We start from the raw sequence: 26612 nt of genomic DNA on the forward strand, positions 1-26612 counted from the left end.
CTCCGTTCAAGACTATCCTACCAACGGGACATTTAAAACTTTAAGAACAGCTGCCTCCGGTAAGACAAGGGGTGGCGGTCTGTGTCTATTTGTCAATAACAGCTGGTGCGCAAAATCAAATATTAAGGAAGTCTCAAGGTTTTGCTCGCCTGAGGTAGAGTATCTCATGATAAGCTGTAGACCACACTCTACCAAGAGAGTTTTCATCTATATTTTTCGTAGCTGTCTATTTACCACCACAAATCGATGCTGGCGCTAAGACCGCACTCAACGAGCTGTATAAAGCCATAAGCAAACAAAAAAATGCTCATCCATAGGTGTCGCTCCTAGTGGCCGGGGACTTTAATGCAGGGAAACTTACATCCGTTTTACCTAATTTCTACCAGCATGTTACATGTGCAACAAGAGGGAAAAAATAACTCTAGACCACCTTTACTTCACACACAGAGACGCGTACAAAGCTCTCCCTCGCCCTCCATTTGGCAAATCTGACCATAATTCTATCCTCCTGATTCCTGCTTACAAGCAAAAACTAAAGCAGGAAGTACCAGTGACTCGCTCAATGTGGAAGTGGTCAAATGACGCAGATGCTAAGCTAGAGGACTGTTTTGCTAGCACAGACTGGAATATGTTCCAGGACTCAGCCGATGGGATTGAGGAGTATACCACATCAGTCACCGGCTTCATCAATAAGTGCATCGATGACGTTGCCCTCACAGTGACCGTACGTACATACCCCAACCAGAAGCCATGGATTACAGGCAACATCCACACTGAGCTAAAGGGTAGAGCTGCTGCTTTCAAGGAGCGGGACTCTAACCCTGACGCTTATAAGAAATCTCGCTATGCTCTCAGACGAACCATCAAACAGGCAAAGCGTAAATACAGGACTAAGATTGAATCCAACTACACCAGCTCTGACGCTCGTCAGATGTGGCAGGGCTTGCAAACTATTACGGACTACAAACGGAAGCCCAGCCACGAGCTGCCCAGTGACACAAGCTTACCAGACGAGCTAAATGACTTCTATGCGCGCTTCGAGGCAAACAACACTAAAGCATGCATGAGAGCACCAGCTGTTCCGGACGACTGTGTGATCATGCTCGGTGTAGCCGATGTGAGTAAGACCTTTAAACAGGTCAACATTAACAAGGCTGCAGGGCCAGACGGATTACTAGGACGTGTACTCCGAGCATGCGCTGACCAACTGGCAAGTGTCTTCACTTACATTTTCAACCTGTCCCTGGCCAAGTCTGTAATACCTACATGTTTCAAGCAGATCACCATAGTCCCTGTGCCCAAGAACACCAAGGTAACCTACCTAAATGACTACCGACCCGTAGCACTCACGTCTGTAGCCATGAAGTGCTTTGAAAGGCTGGTCATGGCTCACATCAACACCATCATCCCAGAAACCTTAGACACACTCCAATTTGCATACCGCCCCAACAGATCCACAGATGACGCAATCTCTATTGCACTCAACACTGCCCTTTCCCACGTGGACAAAAGGAACACCTACGTGAGAATGCTGTTCATTGACTAGAGCTCAGCGTTCAACACCATAGTGCCCCCTCAGGAGACTGAAAAGATTTGGCATGGGTCCTCAGATCCTCAAAAAGTTATACAGCTGCACCATCATCAAGAGCATCCTGACTGGTTGCATCACCGCCTGGTATGGCAACTGCTTGACCTCCGACCGCAAGGCACTACAGAGGGTAGTGCGTACGGCCCAGTACATCACTGGGGCCAAGCTTCCTGCCATCCAGGACCTCTATACCAGGCGGTGTCAGAGGAAGGCCCTAAAAATGGTCAAAGACTCCAGCCACCCTAGTCATAGACTGTTCTCTCTGCTACAGCACGGCAAGCAGTACCGGAGCGCCAAGTCTATGTCCAAAGGCTTCTTAACAGCTTCTACCCCCAAGCCATAAGACTGCTGAACAGCTAATCAAATGTCTACCCGGACTATTTGCTATTTTTTTTACACTGCTGCTACTTGCTGTTTATTATCTATGCATAGTCACTTTACCCCTACCTACAGTACATGTACAGTACCAGTCAAAAGTTTGGAGACACCTACTCATTCCAGGGTTTTTCTTTATTTTTTACTATTGTAGAATAATAGTGAAGACATCAAAACTATGAAATAACACGTATGGAATCATGTAGTAACCAAAAGAGTGTTAAACAAATCAAAATATATTTTATATTGGAGATTCTTCAAATAGCCACCCTTTGCCTTGATGACAGCTTTGCACACTCTTGGCATTCTCTCAACCAGCTTCATGAGGTAGTCACCTGGAATGCATTTCAATTAACAGTTGTGCCTTGTTAAAAGTTAGTTTGTGGAATTTCTTTCCTTCTTAATGCGTTTGAGCCAATCAGTTGTGTTGTGACAAGGTAGGGGTGGCATACAGAAGATAGCCCTATTTGGTAAAAGACCAAGTGCATATTATGGCAAGAACAGCTCAAATAAGCAAAGCGAAACGACAGTCCATCATTACTTTAAGACATGAAGGACAGTCAATCCGGAAAATGTCAATAACTTTGAAAGTTTCTTCAAGTGCAGTCGCAAAAAACATCAAGTGCTATGATGAAACTGAGGACCGCCACAGGAAAGGAAGACCCAGAGTTACCTCTGCTGCAGAGGATAAGTTCATTAGTTACCAGCCTCAGATTGCAGCCCAAATAAATGCTTCACAGAGTTCAAGTAACAGACACATCTCAACAACAACTGTATGATTCATTTCATTATTATTATTATTATTTATTTTTTTAACCTTTATTTAACTAGGCAAGTCAGTTAAGAACACATTCTTATTTACAATGACGTCCTACACCGGCCAAACCCGAACGACGCTGGGCCAATTGTGCGCCGCCCTATAGGACTCCCATTCACGGCCGGTTGTGTGTCATGAATGTCTGTGGAATGCGGTAGGCCACAGTCAAGCGCAGGACACAGAATGAAATGAAAATCTACTTTACTGAATAGTAAAGAAACAAGCAAAACCTCCAAACACAGGGAGGAGCAAACCCGCTCACAAACGACACTTGTAACAAACACGCACAACACACAGTGGGGGCGAACAGGTTAAATAGGGAATGACATAATACTATAATGGGAAACAGGTGCGCAACACTAGACAACAATCAGGTGAACATGGAAACATAAAACATAGATCGGCAGCAGCTAGAATTCCGGTGAGGACGAACGCCGTAGCCTGCCCGAACCAGAAGGAAGGGCAGTCTCGTCAGAATCCGTGACAGTACCGCAGGCTCAAGCCGTGCGTCGACACCGGCCTCGGGGACGGCCAGGAGGACGCGGCGCAGGGCAAGTCGGATGATTTCGATGAAACTCTCTCAACAAGGAGCGATCGAGGATATCCCTCCTAGGAACACAGCATCGCTCCTCCGGACCGTACCCCTCCCACTCCACGAGATACTGCAGGCCCCCCTTCCGACGCCTCAAATCCAGAATGGAACGGACCGAGTATGCCGGTGCCCCCTCGATGTCTAGTGGGGGTGGATTAACCTCCCGTATCTCAGATTCCTGGAGTGGGCCAGCTACCACCGGCCTGAGGAAAGACACATGGAACATGTAACCTATAACATACCTCGTTCAATCTCCTCAGGACTTTAAATGGGCCCACAAACCGCCTACCCAACTTCCGGCAGGGCAGGCGAAGGGGCAGGTTTCGGGTCGAGAGCCAGACTCGGTCCCCCGGTGCATACACCGGGGCTTCACTGCGGTAGCGGTCGGTGCTCGCCTTCTGCCGCCTGATGGCCCGCTGCAGGCGTTCATGGGCAGCGTCCCAGGTCTCCTGCGAGTGCCGAACCCACTCATCCACCGCAGGTACCTCGATCTGGCTCTGATGCCACGGTGCCAGGGCCGGCTGATAACCTAACACACACTGGAAAGGAGTGAAGTCAGTTGAGGAGTGGCGGTTGGAGTTTATTGCCATCTCTGCCCAGGGTAGGAAAACCGACCACTCCCCTCGCCGGTCCTGGCAATACGACCTCAGAAACCTACCCACCTCCTGGTTGATTCTCTCCACCTGCCCGTTACTCTTGGGGTGAAAACCTGAGGTAAGGCTAACCGAGATCCCCAACCATTCCATGAACGCCCTCCAAACCCTTGAGGTGAATTGGGGACCCCGATCAGACACTATATCCTCAGGCACCCCGTAGTGCCGGAAGACATGTGTAAATAGGGCCTTGGCAGTTTGTAGGGCCGTAGGGAGTCCGGGCAGAGGAAGGAGGCGACAGGACTTAGAAAACCGATCCACAACGACCAGGATGGTTGTGTTCCCTCGGGAGGGAGGAAGATCAGTCATAAAATCCACCGATAGGTGGGACCACGGTCGTTGTGGAATGGGTAGGGGTTGTAATTTCCCTCTGGGCAGGTGTCTAGGAGCCTTACACTGGGCGCACACCGAGCAGGAGGAAACATAAACCCTCACGTCCTTAGCTAAGGTGGGCCACCAGTACTTCCCACTAAGACAGTTCACTGTCCGACCGATTCCAGGATGACCAGAGGAGGGTGACGTGTGAGCCCAATAGATCGAACGATTGCGGACCTCCAGCGGTACGTACATACGACCCTCTGGACACTGGGGAGGAGTGGGGTCGTTATGTAACGCCCGCTCATTGTCCGCGTCAACCTCCCATACCACCGGTGCCACCAAACACGACGCCGGAAGTATGGGAGTGGGCTCCATGGAACTCTCCTCTGTGTCATACAGTCGGGACAGAGCATCTGCCTTAGCATTCTGGGAGCCTGGCCTGTAAGAAAGGGTGAAAACAAAACGGGTTAGAAACATAGACCACCTTGCCTGGTGAGGGTTTAACCTCTTCGCCGCTCGGATGTACTCCAGATTGCAGTGGTCAGTCAAAATGAGAAAAGAGTGTTTAGCCCCCTCAAGCCAATGTCTCCACGCTTTCAGGGCTTTGACCACAGCCAACAGCTCCCGGTCCCCCACATCATAGTTGCGCTCCGCCAGGCTGAGATTCTTCGAAAAGAAAACACAGGGGCGGAGCTTGTGTGGCGTGCCCGAGCGCTGAGAAAGTACAGCGCCTATCCCAGCCTCGGATGCGTCCACCTCAACCGTGAAGGCCAAGGAGGGATCCGGATGAGCCAGCACTGGAGCCGAGGTAAACAGGTCCTTCAGGCAACTAAAAGCCCTGTCCGCCTCAGCTGACCACCGCAGACGTACCGGTCAACCCTTCAGCAACGAGGTAATGGGAGCCGCTACCTGACCAAAGCACCGGATAAACCTCCGGTAGTAGTTGGCAAACCCCAAGAATCACTGCACCTCCTTCACCGTGGTTGGAGTCGACCAATTACGCACGACCGAAATGCGGTCACTCTCCATCCTCACCCCAGACGCGGACATGTGGTACCCTAGGAAGGAGATGGACTCCTGAAAGAACAGGCATTTCTCTGCCTTAGCATACAGGTCATGCTCCAACAGTCTTCAAAGCACTTTACGCACCAGGGACACATGCTCGGCACTTGTAGTGGAGTATATAAGGATGTCATCAATATACACCACTACCCCTTGTCCGTGCAGGTCCCTGAAAATCTCATCCACAAATGATTGGAAGACTGATGGAGCATTCATTAACCCGTATGGCATGACAAGATACTCATAATGTCCAGAGGTGGTACTAAATGCCGTCTTCCACTCATCTCCCTCCCGGATACGCGCTCCTGAGATCCAATTTTGTGAAGAAGCGTGCCCCGTGCAATGATTCCGTCATACTAGCTATCAGGGGTAATGGATAGCTGTACTTGATGGTAATCTGATTTAAGCCACGGTAATCAATGCACGGGCGTAAACCACCATCCTTCTTCTTCACAAAAAAGAAACTTGAGGAGACCGGTGAAGTGGATGGCCGAATGTATCCCTGTCTCAGAGATTCGGTGACATATGTCTCCATAGCCGCCCTCTCCTCCTGAGACAAAGGAAACACGTGACTCCGGGGAAGTGCAGCTCCTACCTGGAGATTTATCGCACAATCCCCCGGACGAAGGGGTGGTAATTTAGTCGCCCTCTTTTTACTGAAGGCGATAGCCAAATCTGCATACTCGGCAGGAATGTGCATAGTGGAAACCTGGTTTGGACATAGTTGCCCCCAAGGAAACTTCTACACACCTCCCTGAACACTGACGTGACCATCCCTTGAGAGCCCTCTGTTGCCATGAAATCGTGGGGTCATGAGAGGTTAACCAGGGAAGTTCCAACACCACAGGATACGCAGGAGAGTCATTCAGATAGAGGCTAATCCTCTCCTCATGACCCCCCTGCGTCCTCATCAGAAGTGGAGTGGTGACCTCCCTGATTATGCCTGACCCTAACGGGCGACTATCTAATGCATGCACAGGGAAAGGTTTATCAACAGACACAGTAGGGATCCCTAAACTACGAGCATACTGCCGATCAATAACATTCCCAGCGGCGCCTGAATCTACTAGCGCCTTATGCTGGGAATGGGGGGAAAATTCTGGAAAAACAATATCAATACACAGATTAGCAACAGGAGGCTCTGGGTGAGTCGGGTGCCTACTCACCTGAGACGGTCGACCAGTGCCCTGCCTGCTGCCTCGACCTGCTGAGGACCCTCCCCAGCACCGACCAGCAGTGTGTCCTCTGCGGCCACAGTTGGTGCAGGGGACGGTCCCTCTCCCCGTCCCTCTAACCGCAGCACCTCCGAGCTCCATGGGGGTAGGCTCGGAGGTGCTGGGGGATGGAATGGATAGGCCCTGATCAGAACGTCCGCGGGCTGCCAACAGGTTATCCAACCTGATGGACATGTCCACCAGTTGGTCCAGGTTGAGATCGGTGTCCCTGCAGGCCAGCTCCCAACGGACGTCCTCCCTTAAGCTCTACGATAATGGTCGATCAGGGCCCTCTCATTCCATCCCGCGCTGGCTGCAAAGTTCTAAACTCCAGCGCAAACTCCTTCGCGCTCCTCATCTCCTGTCATAGGTAGAACAGACGTTCACCCACCGCTCTCCCCTCTGGTGGATGATCGAATACCGCCCGGAAGCGGCAGGTGAAATCCTCGTAGCGGACAGTTCTTGAGTCTATTCCTCCCCACTCGGCGTTGGCCCATTTCAAGTGCCTTCCCCCATAGACAGGAGATGAGGGCGGACACGCTCTCGTATCCCGAGGGCGCCGGGTGAATGGTGGCCAGGTAGAGCTCTACCTGGAGGAGAAATCCCTGGCACCCGGCAGGTGTACCGTCATATGCCCTCGGGAGCGAGAGCCGAATCCCACTGGACCCAGGTGGCGAAGTGGTGACCAGTGTTGTAGGTGGTTGAGTGGTTGGAGATGGTGACGGGATACCACCTCTCTACCATCGTTCCATTGTCTGGATCACTCGTTCCATGGTGACACCGAGAGTCTGAATCATCAACTGTTGACTTTGGACTCGTTCCTCCATTGTCTCGGTTAATCCGGCTGTTCCTGCTGACTCCATAGTGGTGAGTGTTTCTGTCATGAATGTCTGTGGAATGTGGTAGGCCACAGTCAAGCGCAGGACACAGAATGAAATGAAATCTACTTTACTGAATAGTAAAGAAACAAGCAAAACCTCCAAACACAGGGAGGAGCAAACCCGCTCACAAACGACACTCGTAACAAGTAACAAACACGCACAACACACAGTGGGGGCGAACAGGTTAAATAGGGAATGACATAATACTATAATGGGAAACAGGTGCGCAACACTAGACAACAATCAGGTGAACATAGAAACATAAAACATAGATCGGCAGGAGCTAGAATTCCGGTGACGACGAACGCCGTAGCCTGCCCGAACCAGAAGGAAGGGCAGTCTCGGCAGAATCCGTGACATTGTGATACAGCCTGGAATCGAACCAGGGGGTCTGTAGTGACGCCTCAAGCACTGAGATGCAGTGCCTTAGACCGCTGCGCCACTTGAATTGCTGCAGAAAAACACTACTAAAGGACACCAATAATAAGAAGAGACTTGCTTGGGCCAAGAAACACGAGCAATGGACATTAGACCAGTGGAAATCTGTCCTTTGGTCTGATGAGTCCAAATGTGAGATTTCCGGTTCCAACTGCTGTGTCTTTGAGAGACGCAGAGTAGGTGAATGGATGATCTCTGCATGTGTAGTTCCCACCGTGAAGCATGGAGGAGGAGGTGTGATGGTGCTTTTCTGGTGACACTGTCAGTGATTTATTTAGAATTCAAGGCACACTTAACCAGCATGGATACCACAGCATTCTGCAGCGATACGCCATCCCATGTGGTTTGCGCGTAGTAGGACTATAATTTGTTCAACAGGGCAATGACCCAACACACCTCCAGGCTGTGTAAGGGCTATTTTACCAAGAAGGAGAGTGATGGAGTGCTGCATCAGATGACCTGGCCTTCACAATCATCCGACCTCAACCCAATTGAGATGGTTTGTGATGAGTTGGACCGCAGAGTGAAGGAAAAGCAGCCAACAAGTGCTCAGCATATGTGGAAACTCCTTCAAGACTGTTGGAAAAGCATTCCAGGTGAAGCTGGTTGAGAGAATGCCAAGAGTGTGCAAAGCTGTCATCAAGGCAAAGGGTGGCTATTTGAAGAATCTCAAATATAAAATATATATATACTTTTTTGGTTACTACATGATACCATATGTGTTATTTCATAGTTTTGATGTCTTCACTATTATTCTACAACGTAGAAAATATTCCAAATAAAGAAAAACCCTTGAATGAGGAGGTTTGTCCAAACTTTTGACTGGTCAAAAGTTTGGACAAACCTTTCAAAAGTTTGGGGTCACTTAAATATTTTCATTTTTTTTGAAAGAATAGCAATTTTTTTGTCCATTTAAAATAACATCAAATTAATCAGAAATACAGTGTAGACATTGTTAATGTTGTAAATGGCTATTGTAGCTGGAAACTGCTAATTTTTTTATGGAATATCTACATAGGCGTACAGAGGCCCATTATCAGCAACCATCAGTCCTGTGTTCCAATGGCACATTGTTTTTGCTAATCCAAGTTTATCATTTTAAAAGGCTAATTGATCATTAGAAAATCCTTTTGCAATTATTTTAGCACAGCTGAAAACTGTTGTGCTGATTAAAGAAGCAATAAAACTGGCCTTCTTGAGACTTGTTGAGTATCTGGAGCATCAGCAATTGTGGGTTCGATTACTGGCTGGTAGGTAGTGCAGGCCAAGGACAATGGTGAAGACCGCTAACGGTGGCTAATAGCAAGTAGCTAGTTAGCTGGCTAGCTGACTAGTTTCAGCCAGATGTTCTAGATAAGAAGGTATAAAAAAATAATAGAATCCTTCCACATTGGGTGAGGCGGGTTGCAGGAAAGTATATTTAGTTAAAGGATGGAAAGTGAGATTGAGAAATATATATGAAAAAGACAAAAAAACTGGCTATTTACATGAGGACACTACAGAAAACACGACCGCACTGCTACGCCATCTTGGAGATTTTGATTGTTACCCAGAAATGAGATAAAAACAGCTGCATTGAACCTTTTAAAAAGGCATCAGTCATCGCTGCCTCTCTCTCCTAACTTTCCAGTCTTTTTTTACAGCCCTTAAAGACTCTTTACTTCACAAGAGCTGATGCTCTGGCGAATGTCGGCTGCAGTTACTATGGCAACAATTGGCTGAAGCATATCTGTATGCTGGTGTGATGTTAGACCACTCAGAGAGAGAGAGAGAGGAAGGGGCTGTGGGCGTCTCGAAACGGCTTTAAAATCATATTTCATTTTGGCTCACTGTATTTGGTGCTAAATAGAATGAGAGAAAAATGAGGAAAACAGGCAGATTCTTGTAGAGTGTAGACAAGTACACATACACACACACACTTGTAATGAACTATGTTGGAGAGTTATAGCCTAGTAATAGACACATTTGTAGTTACTTTTACATTAGAAGTTTGTCATGGTTAAGATATGTGTAATATACGCTTTTTGAATATTCTGTTTATTAAAATAGCTTATTCATGATTTATTAACGTGATAGCAAATATGACTCATCTGACGTCAAAAACTATAGACCTGTATGCCTTCTTTCTTTTATTTCCAAAACACTTGAGCGTGCTGTCTCTGATCAACTCTCTTGTTATCTCTCTCAGAACAATCTTCTTGACCCTAACCAGTCAGGCTTCAAGACGGGTCACTCAACCGAGACTGCTCTTCTCTGTGTCACGGAGGCTCTCCGCACTGCCAAAGCTGACTCTTGCTCCTCTGTTCTCATCCTCCTTGACCTATCCGCTGCCTTCGACACCGTGAACCATCAGATCCTCCTCTCCACCCTCTCAGGGCTGGGCGTCTCAGGCTCTGCACGCTCTTGGATTGCATCTTACCTGGCAGGCCGCTCCTACCAGGTGACATGGAGAGGATCTGTGTCTGAACCACATACTCTCACTACTGGTGTCCCCCACGGCTCAGTTCTAGGCCCTCTCCTCTTCGCTCTATACACCAAGTCACATGGCTCCGTCATATCCTCACATGGTCTCTCCTATCATTGCTATGCGGATGACATTCAACTACTTTTCTCCTTCCCCCATTCTGACACCCAGGTGGCGACACGCATCTCTGCATGCCTGGCAGATATCTCCGCTTGGATGTTGGCCCACCACCTCAAGTTCAACCTCGACAAGACAGAGCTGCTCTTTCTCCCGGGGAAGGCCTGCCCGCTCAAAGACCTCTCCATCACGGTTGACAACTCCACAGTGTCGCTCTCCCAGAGTGCAAAGAACCTTGGCGTGACCTTGGACAACACCCTGTCGTTCTCTGCAAACAGTGACTCGCTCTTGCAGGTTCATGCTCTACAACGCTTGTGCCATCAAACCACTACAACTTATCCAGAACCCTGCAGCCCCTCCCTCCCTTCAGGCTATGCACAAACCCAACACCCCAACCCGAGCACACTTTTGGTCTCTTGGCCCTCTCACCCCTACAGGAGGGTAGCTCCTGCTCAGCCCAGTCCAAGCTCTTCTCTGTCCTGGCACCCAAATGGTGAAACCAGCTTCCCCTTGAAGCTAGGAAAGCAGTCCCTGCCCATCTTCCAAAAGCACCTGAAAACCCTACCTTTTCAAAGAGTATCTTAAATAGTCCCCCCTCCTCACTTCAAAGTGTACTTACTATGCCTGTGATATGTGATTGTCCCACCTAGCGATCTTAAGATGAATGCACTAACTGTAAGTCGCTCTGGATAAGAGCGTCTGCTAAATTTCTAAAATGTAAATGTAAAATGTAATGAGTTTAATTTTAACAACTTTATTTCACTTCCAGGTATAAATTAGACACCATGATAGAATGTGGTGTGTCCTGTGTCACCTAACCTAACCTACCTTAGTGCATGTTAATACCAAAGTTAATAACAATTAATTAATCAGGAGAATCTAATCTCTCCTTCATATGTGATCCTTCCATGTGTGGCCATGCCAAAAGCCGAAAGGAAGGATAAGGAGGAGTAAATAGAAGCTGGGGAAAAACAACTGTATAAATATTTAACCAGGCAAAAGGGCAGATGGGTCTTTAAAATTAATTACCCAGCTCTGTGCAAATATTAACAATAAGGGGAATTACAATGGATAGAGAAGCCATGCTGAGTCAGTGTAACTTTAATGACCCGACTCCTGAGGTGCACTTTATTCTTAAGGTGTAGCAGCTTCACTAGGCTGCATTATGGAGGCTTGATCACTTATTATCCTACACACACACATACACAGGGCTGTGCACAGACCAGGGTCAGGTGCTCAAAACGAAAACAGTCCACACCCAGCGCTTGAAATAAATATGACTGTCATTCATACTGTATGTCTAAAATCATTACTTACCAACTGCCGCATAGGCATATTTATTTCTGCAACAACACACATCACAAATTGTAAACAAGCTAGTTACATTGCCTCCTAAAGACATGACTGACATCGGGTTTTTCGGATTGTGATTTATCTTCAATGCTCTTAAAATTCTTACATAATAACTTCATAATATTAATAATCTTCTAACTCATGATATATAGCTGGCTTGTGTGGATATTTTAGTCTATGGTGGTTAGCTAAGGTCTAGACTACCTGTATTGCTGCTGCCCTGACACGTGCAATTCCCGACTGAAGAAGGGATGGAGTTTGGTCGGAGGGTCGTTTTGGCAGTACGGTTGATATTTAAACTAGGTAGCTAGCTACACACACTCGACCGGTGACTGCATCTCAAGCCATGCATGTTTAGATACCCGGCGTCCGCAATCTCCGTACAGGGCAGACAAACAGGTGCAACCAACGGACGGGGTGGCGAACTTGACGATGTCACGACGACTTGTGGGCAGTGGGTTCAAAAACCCCAATGACAAGAACTACATTTTTATTTTACCTTTATTTAACTAGGCAAGTCAGTTAAGAACAAATTCTTATTTACAATGATGGCCTACACCGGCCAAACCCGGACGACACTGGGCCAATTGTGCGCCGCCCTATGGGACTCCCAATCACGGCCGGTTGTGATACAGCCTGGAATCGAACCAGGGGGTCTGTAGTGACGCACGCCTCAAGCACTGAGATGCAGTGCCTTAGACCGCTGCGCCACTCGGGAGTATTCACACCCCTTGGCATTTTTCCTATTTTGTTGCCTTACAACCTGGAATTAAAATGGATAACTACTGAGGCAAAACTGCTCCAGCTCCTTCAAGTTGGATGGGTTCCGCTGGTGTACAGCAATCTTTAAGTCATACCACAGATTCTCAATTAGATTGAGGTCTGGGCTTTGACTAGGCCATTCCAAGACATTTAAATGTTTCCCCTTAAACCACTCGAGTGTTGCTTTAGCAGTATGCTTAGGGTCATTGTCCTGCTGGAAGGTGAACCTCCGTCCCAGTCTCAAATCTCTGGAAGACTGAAACAGGTTTTCCTTTACCCTATATTTAGCGCCATCCATCATTGCTTCAATTCTGACCAGTTTCCTAGTCCCTGCCGATTTAAAAACATCCCCACAGCATGATGCTGCCACCACCATGCCTCACTGTGGGGATGATGTTCTCGGGGTGATGAGGTGTTGGGGTTGCGCCAGACATAGCGTTTTCCTTGATGGCCAAAAAGCTCCATTTTAGTCTCATCTGACCAGAGTACCTTCTTCCATATGTTTGGGGAGTCTCCCACATGCCTTTTGGCGAACACCAAACATGTATTTTTTTCTTTAAGCAATGGCTTTTTTCTGGCCACTCTTCGTAAAGCCCAGCTTTGTGGAGTGTACGGCTTAAAGTGGTCCTATGGACAGATCTTATTTAGGGGCTTCATAGCAAAGGGGGTGAATACATATGCACACACCACTTTTCCGTTATTTTTATTTTTTATTTTTTTGAAACAAGTACTTTTTTTCACTTCACCAATTTGGACTATTTGGTGAATGTCCATTACATGAAATCCAAATAAAAATCCATTTAAATTACAGGTTGTAATGCAACAAAATAGGAAAAATGCCAAGGGGGATGAATACTTTTGCAAGGCACTATATATATATATATATATATATATATATATATATATATATACAGTGAGGGAAAATAGTATTTGATCCCCTGCTGATTTTGTACGCTTGCCAACTGACAAAGACATGAACAGTCTATAATTTTAATGGTAGGTTTATTTGAACAGTGAGAGACAGAATAACAACAAAAAAATCCAGAAAAACGCATGTCAAAAATGTTATAAATTGATTTGCATTTTAATGAGGGAAATAAGTATTTGACCCCTCAAACATGACTTAGTACTTGGTGGCAAAACCCTTGTAGGCAATCACAGAGGTCAGACGTTCTTATAGTTGGCCACCAGGTTTGCACACATCTCAGGAGGGATTTTGTCCCACTCCTCTTTGTAGATCTTCTCCAAGTCATTAAGATTTCGAGGCTGACGTTTGGCAACTCGAACCTTCAGCTCCCTCCACATATTTTCTATGGGATTAAGGTCTGGAGACTGGCTAGGCCACTCCAGGACCTTAATGTGCTTCTTCTTGAGCCACTCCTTTGTTGCCTTGGCCGTGTGTTTTGGGTCATTGTCATGCTGGAATACCCATCCACGACCCATTTTCAATGCCCTGGCTGAGGGAAGGAGGTTCTCACCCAAGATTTGACGGTACATGGCCCCGTCCATCGTCCCTTTGATGCGGTGAAGTTGTCCTGTCCCCTTAGCAGAAAAACACCCCCAAAGCATAATGTTTCCACCTCCATGTTTGACGGTGGGGATGGTGTTCTTGGGGTCATAGGCAGCATTCCTCCTCCTCCAAACACGGCGAGTTGAGTTGATGCCAAAGAGCTCGATTTTGGTCTCATCTGACCACAACACTTTCACCCAGTTCTCCTCTGAATCATTCAGATGTTCATTGGCAAACTTCAGATGGGCCTGTATATGTGCTTTCTTGAGCAGGGGGACCTTGCGGGCACTGCAGGATTTCAGTCCTTCACGGCATAGTGTGTTACCAATTGTTTTCTTGGTGACTATGGTCCCAGCTGCCTTGAGATCATTGACAAGATCCTCCCGTGTAGTTCTGGGCTGATTCCTCACCGTTCTCATGATCATTGCAACTCCACGAGGTGAGATCTTGCATGGAGCCCCAGGCCGAGGGAGATTGACAGTTCTTTTGTGTTTCTTCCATTTGCGAATAATCGCACCAACTGTTGTCACCTTCTCACCAAGCTGCTTGGCGATGGTCTTGTAGCCCATTCCAGCCTTGTGTAGGTCTACAATCTTGTCCCTGACATCCTTGGAGAGCTCTTTGGTCTTGGCCATGGTGGAGAGTTTGGAATCTGATTGGTTGATTGCTTCTGTGGACAGGTGCCTTTTATACAGGTAACGAGCTGAGATTAGGAGCACTCCCTTTAAGAGTGTGCTCCTAATCTCAGCTCGTTACCTGTATAAAAGACACCTGGGAGCCAGAAATCTTTCTGATTGAGAGGGGGTCAAATACTTATTTCCCTCATTAAAATGCAAATCAATTTATAACATGCATTTTTCTGGATATTTTTGTTGTTAATCTGTCTCTCACTGTTCAAATAAACTTACCATAAAAATTATAGACTGATCATTTCTTTGTCAGTGGGCAAACGTACAAAATCAGCAGGGGATCAAATACTTTTTTCCCTCACTGTGTGTGTATATATATATACAGCTCTGGAAAAAATTAAGAGACCACTGCACATTTTTCTTAAATCAGCATCTCTACATGTATGACAGCCATTCCATTCCAGTGTCTGTTGAATTCCAACACAGGCACACCTCATTCTACTGAATGAGGTATTGATTAGGTGGTCACCTGAACCAAATCTTATTTAACGAGGAAAAGTATAAAAACCACTGCTGTGGTCATCACTATCCTCTTGCAATAGGACCAGCTGGATGGCAAAAACAGTGCTAATAGTACCTCAAAAGTAATATTAATCAAAAAATAGCTATTGACCATGCCAAAAGTTTTTAGTGAGGAAAAGAAGGGTTCAATTCTGGCTTTACTGGCAGAGGGATACAGTGAGCGTCAGGTTGCTTCCATCCTTAACATTTCAAAGACGGCGTTTCATAAGACCAAGGTCAAGCAGAAGACTTTGGGGACAGCAAAGCTACAGACCGGCAGAGGGCGAAAACGACTCTCTACTGACCGGGATGACCGCCAACTCATTCGAATGTCACTCAACAACCGTAGGATGACATCAAGTGACCTACAAAAAGAATGGCAAACGGCAGCTGGGGTGAAGTGCACGGCAAGGACGGTTCGAAACAGGCTCCTAGGGGCAGGGCTGAAGTCGTGCACAGCTAGAAAAAAGCCCTTCATCAATGAGAAGCAAAGAAGAGCCAGGCTGAGGTTTGCAAAAGACCATAAGGATTGGACCGTAGAGGACTGGAGTAAGGTCATCTTCTCTGATGAGTCCAATTTTCAGCTTTGCCCGACACCTGGTCGTCTAATGGTTAGACGGAGACCTGGAGAGGCCTACAAGCCACAGTGTCTCGCACCCACTGTGAAATCTGGTGGAGGATTGGTGATGATCTGGGGGTGCTTCAGCAAGGCTGGAATCGGGCAGATTTGTCTTTGTGAAGAACGCATTAATCAAGCCACGTACAAGGTTATCCTGGAAGAAAACCTGCTTCCTTTTGCTCTGACATTGTTCCCCAACTCTGAGGATTGGTTTTTCCAGCAGGACAATGTGCCATGCCACACACCCAGGTCAATCAAGGTGTGGATGGAGGACCACCAGATCAAGACCCTGTCATGGCCAGCCCAATCTCCAGACCTGAACCCCATTGAAAACTTCTGGAATGTGATCAAAAGGAAGATGGATGGTCACAAGCCATCAAACAAAGCCTAGCTGCTTGAATTTTTGTGCCAGGAGTGGCATAAAGTCAGTCAACAGCAATGTGAAAGACTGGTGGAGAGCATGCCAAAACACATGAAAGCTGTGATTGAAAATCAGGGTTATTCCACCAAATATTGATTGCTGAACTCTTCCGAAGTTAACATTAGTATTGTGTTGTTTAAAAATGAACATGAACTTATTTTCTTTGCATTATTCGAGGTTTGACAACACTGCATCTTTTTTGTTATTTTGACGAGTTGTCATTTTCTGCAAATAAATGCTCTAAATGACAATATTTTTATTTGGAATTTGGGAGAAATGTTGTCAGTAGTTTATACAATAAAACAAAAATGTTATTTTTACCCAAACACATACCTATAAATAGGAAAACCAGAGAAACTGATAATTTTGCAGTGGTCTCTTATTTTTTTCCAGAGCTGTATATACCACCACCCAAAAGGGGACTTGTCTAGTGGAATGGCAATGGGCATGTGCTCGGCACTGGTAGACTCCTATCTGTGAACGTGCCTGCACACACATACACGCACATACACAGACACGTACACTGAGTGTACAAAATATTAGGAACACCTTCCTAATATTGAGTTGCACCCCCTTTTGCCCTCAGAACAGCCTCAATTCGTCGGGGCGTGGACTCTACAAGGTGTCAAAAGCGTTCCAGAGGGATGCTGTCCCATGTTGACTCCAATGCTTCCCACAGTTGTGTCAAGTTGGCTGGATGTCCTGTGGGTGGTGGACCATTCTTGATACACACGGGAAACTGTTAAGCATGAAAACCCAGCAGTGTTGCAGTTTCTGACTCAAACCGTTGCGCCTGGCACCTGCTACCATACCCTTTCAAAGGCACTTAAATATTTTGTCTTGCCCATTCACGCTCTGAATGGCACACATGCACAATCCATGTCTCAATTGTCTCGAGGCTTAAAAAGCCTTCTTTAACCTGTCTCCTCCCCTTCATCTAGACTGATTTTGAAGTGGATTTAACATGTGACATCAATAAGGGATCATAGACTGACCAGGTGAATCCAGGTAAAAGCTATGTCATGGAAAGAGCAGGTGTACACTCAAACACAAACACACACACACACTGGGAAATAATAATACTGCCTGAATTGAACATGCTCTAGCAACCCTACCATGTATAATGTTTGGAGTAATACTAATACATTATACATGGTAGGGTTTCTAGAGCATGTTCAATTCAGGCAGTATTATTATTTCCCAGTGTGTGTGTGTTTGTGTTTGAGTGTACACCTGCTCTTTCCATGACAGGTTATTACCCTACACACACATTTTACCAGCCATCTCTTAACTGTACACCACAATTATACATATACAGTGGGGGAAAAAAGTATTTAGTCAGCCACCAATTGTGCAAGTTCTCCCACTTAAAAAGACGAGAGAGGCCTGTAATTTTCATCATAGGTACACGTCAACTATGACAGACAAATTGAGAATTTCTTTTCCAGAAAATCACATTGTAGGATTTTTAATGAATTTATTTGCAAATTATGGTGGAAAATAAGTATTTGGTCACCTACAAACAAGCAAGATTTCTGGCTCTCACAGACCTGTAACTTCTTCTTTAAGAGGCTCCTCTGTCCTCCACTCGTTACCTGTATTAATGGCACCTGTTTGAACTTGTTATCAGTATAAAAGACACCTGTCCACAACCTCAAACAGTCACACTCCAAACTCCACTATGGCCAAGACCAAAGAGCTGTCAAAGGACACCAGAAACAAAATTGTAGACCTGCACCAGGCTGGGAAGACTGAATCTGCAATAGGTAAGCAGCTTGGTTTGAAGAAATCAACTGTGGGAGCAATTATTAGGAAATGGAAGACATACAAGACCACTGATAATCTCCCTCGATCTGGGGCTCCACGCAAGATCTCACCCCGTGGGGTCAAAATGATCACAAGAACGGTGAGCAAAAATCCCAGAACCACACGGGGGGACCTAGTGAATGACCTGCAGAGAGCTGGGACCAAAGTAACAAAGCCTACCATCAGTAACACACTACGCCGCCAGGGACTCAAATCCTGCAGTGCAAGACGTGTCCCCCTGCTTAAGCCAGTACATGTCCAGGCCCGTCTGAAGTTTGCTAGAGTGCATTTGGATGATCCAGAAGAGGATTGGGAGAATGTCATATGGTCAGATGAAACCAAAATAGAACTTTTTGGTAAAAACTCAACTCGTCGTGTTTGGAGGACAAAGAATGCTGAGTTGCATCCAAAGAACACCATACCTACTGTGAAGCATGGGGGTGGAAACATCATGCTTTGGGGCTGTTTTTCTGCAAAGGGACCAGGACGACTGATCCGTGTAAAGGAAAGAATGAATGGGGCCATGTATCGTGAGATTGTGAGTGAAAACCTCCTTCCATCAGCAAGGGCATTGAAGATGAAACGTGGCTGGGTCTTTCAGCATGACAATGATCCCAAACACACCGCCCGGGCAACGAAGGAGTGGCTTCGTAAGAAGCATTTCAAGGTCCTGGAGTGGCCTAGCCAGTCTCCAGATCTCAACCCCATAGAAAATCTTTGGAGGGAGTTGAAAGTCCGTGTTGCCCAGCGACAGCCCCAAAACATCACTGCTCTAGAGGAGATCTGCGTGGAGGAATGGGCCAAAATACCAGCAACAGTGTGTGAAAACCTTGTGAAGATTTACAGAAAACGTTTTACCTGTGTCATTGCCAACAAAGGGTATATAACAAAGTATTGAGAAACTTTTGTTATTGACCAAATACTTATTTTCCACCATAATTTGCAAATAAATTCATAAAAAAATCCTACAATGTGATTTTCTGGATTTTTTTTCTCATTTTGTCTGTCATAGTTGACGTGTACCTATGATGAAAATTACAGGCCTCTCTCATCTTTTTAAGTGGGAGAACTTGCACAATTGGTGGCTGACTAAATACTTTTTTCCCCCACTGTATCAGTTGTTTTAAGTAAGTGCTTATTCCATTGGTTAGCCTTCTTTATACACTGAACACAAATATAAACGCAACATGTAAAGTGTTGGTCCCATGTTTCATGAGCTGAAATAAAAGATCCCAGAAATGTTCCATACGCACAAAAAGCTTATTTCTCTCAAATGTTGTGCACAAATTGGTTTACATCCCTGTTAGTGAGCATTTCTCCTTTGCCAAGATAATCCATCCACCTGACAGCTGTGGCATATCAAGAAGCTGATTAAACAGCATGATCATTTCTCAGGTGCACCTTGTGCTGGGGACAATAAAAGGCCACTCTAAAATGTGCAGTTTTGTCACTCAACACAATGCCACAGATTTCTCAAGTTTTGAGGGAGCGTGCAGTTGGCATACTGACAGTAGGAATGTCCACCAGAGCTGTTGCCAGTTCATTTCATGTTCATTTCTCTACCATAAGCCAACTCCAACATCGTTTTAGAGAATTTGGCATTACGTCCAACCGGCCACACAACCGCAGACCACGTGTATGGCATCATGTGGGCGAGCGGTTAGCTGATGTCAACGTTGTGAACAGAGTGCCCCACGGTGGCGGTGGGGTTATGGTATGGGCAGGCATAAGCTACGGACAACGAGCACAATTGCATTTTATCAATGGCAATTTGAATGCACAGAGATAACGTGACCAGATCCTGAGGCCCATTGTCGTGCCATTCATCCGCTGCGATCACCTCATGTTTTGGCATGATAATGCACGGCCCAATGTCGCAAGGATCTGTACACAATTCCTGGAAGCTGAAAATGTCACAGTTCTTCCATGGCCTGCATATTCACCAAACATGTCACCCATTGAGCATGTTTGGGATGCGCTGGATCGACATGTACAACAGCGTGTTCCAGTTCCCGCCAATATCCAGCAACTTCGCACAGCCATTGAAGAGGAGTGGGACAACATTCCACAGACCACAATCAACAGCCTGATCAACTCTTTGCGAAGGAGATGTGTCGCGTTGCATGAGGCATATGGTGGTTACACCAGATCCTGACTGGTTTTCTGATCGACACCCCTACCTTTATTTTTAAGGTACCTGTGACCAACAGATGTACTGTATATCTGTATTCCCAGTAATATGAAATCCATAGATGAGGGCCTAATGAATTTTATTTCAATTGACTGATTTCCTTGTATGAACTGTAACTCAGTAAAATCTTTGAAATTGTTGCATTTATATTTTTGTTCAGTATATAACTAACTACATTTTTGTCATTTAGCAGACGCTCTTATCCAGAGCGACTTACAGGAGCAATTAGGGTTAAGTGCCTTGCTCAATCGACAGATTTTTCACCTAGTCGACTCGGGGATTAGAACCAGCGACCTTTCGGTTACTGGCACAACGCTCTTAACCACTAAGCTACCTGCCGCCCCAACTAGCGAGCGGAGGTGGAGGAGAATGGCTGTTAGCCTTTGATCAGAGAATAGAAGTGAGTAGGAGTGTGTCCTGTTATAATAAAGGAAAAAGTGATCTCTGGGGAAGATAATGTAAAGAGGAGGTGTGTTAATGATGCACACACAATGTACAGAAAGAAACACACAATCCCATGCCACAATGTACAGAAAACACAGGTATGCACAAACACATGCACACTTTTCAGAACATGCTGTGCGCACACACACCTACCTCTATTGCCCGATGGCATGGCTGTCGTCACTGACGCTCCATGTGTTGTTACGAAACAAAAGGCCAAGGTCTCTACAGAGTTCTCTCTCTCTACCATTACTCACGCCTCTCTCAGAAAGGAAGCTGCCTGTTTGCATATAGTGGGTTACTCAGCTCTATTCACTATTTCTGGTAATAGGAGAAAGGGGACGTGGGACATTTGTCTCCTAAAATATCAACTTAACATATTGATTCTGCTTCATGACATGCAAATCAAAACAAATTGTATTTGTCACGTGCCGAATACAACAGGTGTAGACTTTCCCGTGAAATGCTTACTTACGAGCCCTTTCTCAGCAATGCAGAGTTCAAAAGTAAGAAACATTTGCAAAAGAAAATGGTAACACAATAAAATGACAATAAAGAGGATATACAGTGGGGAGAACAAGTATTTGATACACTGCCAATTTTGCAGGTTTTCCTACTTACAAAGCATGTAGAGGTCTGTAATTTTATTTTTTATCCAGAAAATCACATTGTATGATTTTTAAGTAATTAATTTGCATTTTATTGCATGACATAAGTATTTGATCACCTACCAACCAGTAAGAATTCCGGCTCTCACAGACCTGTTAGTTTTTCTTTAAGAAGCCCTCCTGTTCTCCACTCATTACCTGTATTAACTGCACCTGTTTGAACTCGTTACCTGTATGAAAGACACCTGTCCACACACTCAATCAAACAGACTCCAACCTCTCCACAATGGCCAAGACCAGAGAGCTGTGTAAGGACATCAGGGATAAAATTGTAGACCTGCACAAGGCTGGGATGGGCTACAGGACAATAGGCAAGCAGCTTGGTGAGAAGGCAACAACTGTTGGCGCAATTATTAGAAAATGGAAGAAGTTCAAGATGACGGTCAATCACCCTCGGTCTGGGGCTCCATGCAAGATCTCACCTCGTGGGGCATCAATGATCATGAGAAAGGTGAGGGATCAGCCCAGAACTACACGGCAGGACCTGGTCATTGACCTGAAGAGAGCTGGGACCACAGTCTCAAAGAAAACCATTAGTAACACACTACGCCGTGTAGTTCTGGGCTGATCCCTCACCTTTCTCATGATCATTGATGCCCCACGAGGTGAGATCTTGCATGGAGCCCCAGACCGAGGGTGATTGACCGTCATCTTGAACTTCTTCCATTTTCTAATAATTGCGCCAACAATATGTACAGTTGAAGTTGGAAGTTTACATACACCTTAGCCAAATACATTTAAACTCAGTTTTTCACAATTCCTGACATTTAATCCTAGTAAAAATTCCCTGTTTTAGGTCAGTTAGGATCACCACTTTATTTTAAGAATGTGAAATGTCAGAATAATAGTAGAGAGAATGATTTATTTCAGCTTGTATTTCTTTCATCACATTCCCAGCGGGTCAGAAGTTTACATACACTCAATTAGTATTTGGTAGCATTGCCTTTAAATTGTTTAATTTGGGTCAAACGTTTCAGGTAGCCTTCCACAAGTTTCCCACAATAAGTTGGGTGAATTTTGGCTCATTCCTCCTGACAGAGCTGGTGTGACTGAGTCAGGTTTGTAGGCCTCCTTGCTCGCACACGCCTTTTCAGTTCTGCCCACACATTTTCTATAGGATTGAGGTCAGGGCTTTGTGATGGCCACTCCAATACCTTGACTTTGTTGTCCTTAAGCCATTTTGCCACAACTTTGGAAGTATGCTTGGGGTCATTGTCCATTTGGAAGACCCATTTGCGACCAAGCTTTAACTTCCTGACTGATGTCTTGAGATGTTGCTTCAATATATCCACATAATTTTCCTTCCTCATGATGCCATCAATTTTGTGAAGTGCACCAGTCCCTCCTGCAGCAAAGCACCCCCACAGCATGATGCTGCCACCCCCGTGCTTCACGGTTGGGATGGTGTTCTTCGGCTTGCAAGCAACCCCCTTTTTCCTCCAAACATATAACGATGGTCATTATGGCCAAACCGTTCTATTTTTGTTTCATCAGACCAGAGGACATTTCTCCAAAAAGTACGATCTTTGTCCCCATGTGCAGTTGCAAACCCTAGTCTGGCTTTTTTATGGCGGTTTAGGAGCAGTGGCTTCTTCTTTTGCTGAGCGGCCTTTCAGGTTATGTCGATATAGGACTCGTTTTACTGTGGATATAGATACTTTTGTACCTGTTTCCTCCAGCATCTTCACAAAGTCCTTTGCTGTTGTTCTGGGATTGATTTGCACTTTTTGCACCAAAGTACGTTAATCTCTAGGAGACAGAATGCATCTCCTTCCAGAGCGGTATGACGGCTGCGTGGTCCCATGGTGTTTATACTTGCGTACTATTGTTTGTACAGATGAACGTGGTACCTTCAGGCATTTGGAAATTGCTCCCAAGTATGAACCAGACTTGTGGAGGTCTACAATTTTTTTTCTTAGGTCTTGGCTGATTTATTTTGATTTTCCCATGATGTCAAGCAAAGAGGCACTGAGTTTGAAGGTAGGCCTTGAAATACATCCACAGGTACACCTCCGTCTTGCTGACGTTGAGGGAGAGGTTGTTGTCCTGGTACCACACTGCCAGGTCTCTGTCCTCCTCCCTATAGGCTGTCTCATCGTTGTCGGTGATCAGGCCTACCACTGTCGCGTCGTCGGCAAACTTAATGATGGTGTTGGAGTTGTGCGCAGCCACGCAGTCATGGGTCAACGGGGAGTACAGGAGAGGACTAAGCACGCACCACTGAGGGGCCCGCGTGTTGAGGGTCAGCGTGGTGAATGTGTTGTTGCCTACCCTCACCATCTGGGGGCGGCCCGTCATGAAGTCCATTATCCAGTTGCAGAGGGAGGTGTTCAGTCCCAGGATCCTTAGATTAGTGATGAGCTTGGAGGGCACTATGGTGTTGAACGCTGAGCTGTAGGAGATGTAGTGATGACATACTGCAGTGAGGATGACAATGAAGAATTCCTTGGTCAATTGTCATGACACATCCCTCAATTGCTGTGCATTGCAGCTCTGCTTCTGTCCTCAAACCACACTCTTATAGTCTGCCCACTTCAGAGCAAACCACGCCTGGCTGCAAAGACTTTGTCAACTTTGTCAGTTGGTTGTCCTGTATTTAGACCAATGCGAAGAGAAAGTAGGTTTTGGCTTCACAGCTGGCTTGATGAGTAGGCTATTTAGACTCTGCTAACAAGTCTCTTTATCTCTGTACTGTACAGAGGGACAGTAGTTGAGTATTTCCATGTAAAATTACTATGATCGTAATGGATGACAGGGAGTCTCGTTATTATGTAACACTTAAAAGGCCTGCGCTCTTGGGGGAGACCAGCTGATGATTATTATAACCATTATTTTGACAAGGAAATCATACTGAGACTAGGGTCTCTTTTTCAGATGAGCCCTGCATAAAGACATCAAACATATATACAACATATACAGTGGCTTGCGAAAGTATTCACCCCCCTTGGCATTTTTCCTATTTTGTTGTCTTACAACCTGGAATTAAAATTGATTTTTTGGGGGTTTGTATCATTTGATTTACACGACATGCCTACCACTTTGAAGATGCAAAATATTTTTTGTGTGTGAAACAAACAAGAAATAAGACAAAAAAAACAGAACTTGAGCGTGCATAACTATTCACCCCCCCAAAGTCAATACTTTGTAGAGCCACCTTTCGCAGCAATTACAGCTGCAAGTCTCTTGGGGTATGGCTCTATAAGCTTGGCACATTTTTGCCCATTCTTCAAAGCAAAACTGCTCCAGCTCCTTCAAATTGAATGGGTTCCACTGGTGTACAGCAATCTTTAAGTCATACCACAGATTCTCAATTGGATTGAGGTCTGGGCTTTGACTAGGCCATTCCAAGACATTTAAATGTTTCCCCATAAACCACTCGAGTGTTGCTTTAGCAGTATGCTTAGGGTCATTGTCCTGCTGGAAGGTGAACCTCCATCCCAGTCTCAAATCTCTGGAAGACTGAAACAGGTTTCCCTCAAGAATTTCCCTGTATTTAGCGCCATCCATCATTCCTTCAATTCTGACCAGTTTCCCAGTCCCTGCCAATGAAAAACATTGTGTTCTCGGGGTGATGAGAGGTATTGGGTTTGCGCCAGACATAGCATTTTCCTTGATGGCCAAAAAGCTCAATTTTAGTCTCATCTGACCAGAGTACCTTCTTCCATATGTTTGGGGAGTCTCCCACATGGCTTTTGGCGAACACCAAATGTGTTTGCTTTTTTTTTTCTTGAAGCAATGGCTTTTTTTCTGGCCACTCTTCTGTAAAGCCCAGCTCTGTGGAGTGTACGGCTTAAAGTGGTCTATGGACAGATACTCCAATCTCCGCTGTGGAGCTTTGCAGTTCCTTAAGGGTTCTCATTGGTCTCTTTGTTGCCTCTCTGATTAATGCCCTCCTTGCCTGGTCCGTGAGTTTTGGTGAGCGGCCCTCTCTTGGCAGGTTTGTTGCGGTGCCATATTCTTTCCATTTTTTAATAATGGATTTAATGGTGCTCCGTGGGATGTTCAAAGTTTCAGATATTTTTTTATAACCCAACCCTGATCTGTACTTCTCCACAACTTTGTCCCTTTCTGAACAGGTGTATATATACTGAGATCATGTGACAGATCATGTGACACTTAGATTGCACACAGGTGGACTTTATTTAACTAATTATGTGACTTCTGAAGGTAATTGGTTGCACCAGATCTTATTTAGGGGCTTCATAGCAAAGGGTGTGAATACATATGCACGCAACACTTTTCCGTTATTTATTTTTTTGAATTATTTGAAACAAGTTATTGTTTTCATTTCACTTCACCAATTTGGACTATTTTGTGTATGTCCATTACATGAAATCCAAATAAAAATCCATTTAAATTACAGGTTGTAATGCAACAAAATAGGAAAAACGCCTTGGGGGAGGAATACTTTTGCAAGGCACTGTACTTTGAGTATACCAAACATTAAGGAACACCCAGTGGTGGAAAAAGTACACAATTGTCATACAGATACCTTAATAGAAAATGACTCAAGTAAAAGTGAAAGTCACCCAGTAAAATACTGCCTGAGTAAAAGTCTAAAACTATTTGGTTTGAAATATACTTAAGTATCAAAAGTAAATGTAATTGCTAAAATATACTTAAGTATCAAAAGTAAAAGTATAAATCATTTCAAAGTCCTCATATTAAGCAAACCAGACAGCACCATTTTCTTGTTGTTTTTTATATACGAATAGCCAGGGGCACACTCCAACACTCAGACATAATTTACAAATGAAGCATTTGTGTTTAGTGAGTCCGCCAGATCAGAGGCGGTAGGGATGACCAGGGATGTTCTCTTGATAAATGTGTGAATTGGACAATTTTCCTGTCCTGCTAAGCATTCAAAATGTAACGGGTACTTTTGGGTCTTAGGAAAAGGAACAATATTTTCTTCAGGAATGTAGTAAAGTAAAAGTAAAAGTTGTAAAAAATATAAATAGTAAAGTAAAGTACAGACACAAAAAAAAAACGACTTAAGTAGTACTTTAAAGTATTTTTACTTAAGTACTTTACACCACTGGGAACACCTTCCTAATATTGATATGCACCCTACAGAACAGCCTCAATTTGTCAGGGCATGAACTCTACAAGGTGTCAAAAGCATTCCA

At 45.3% G+C, this 26612-nt stretch overlaps 1 protein-coding gene across 1 annotated transcript in view; it reads left to right on the forward strand.

Annotated features, from left to right (window-relative positions):
- The window catches only part of LOC311136797 (serine/threonine-protein kinase STK11-like), a 45467-nt gene that overhangs the window by 6968 nt on the left and 11887 nt on the right, over window positions 1-26612 (forward strand). The gene's annotated exons all lie outside the window — the stretch shown is intronic.

Source organism: Coregonus lavaretus (assembly GCF_964263955.1).
Source record: "Coregonus lavaretus genome assembly, chromosome: 11".
NCBI lineage: Eukaryota > Metazoa > Chordata > Actinopteri > Salmoniformes > Salmonidae > Coregonus > Coregonus lavaretus.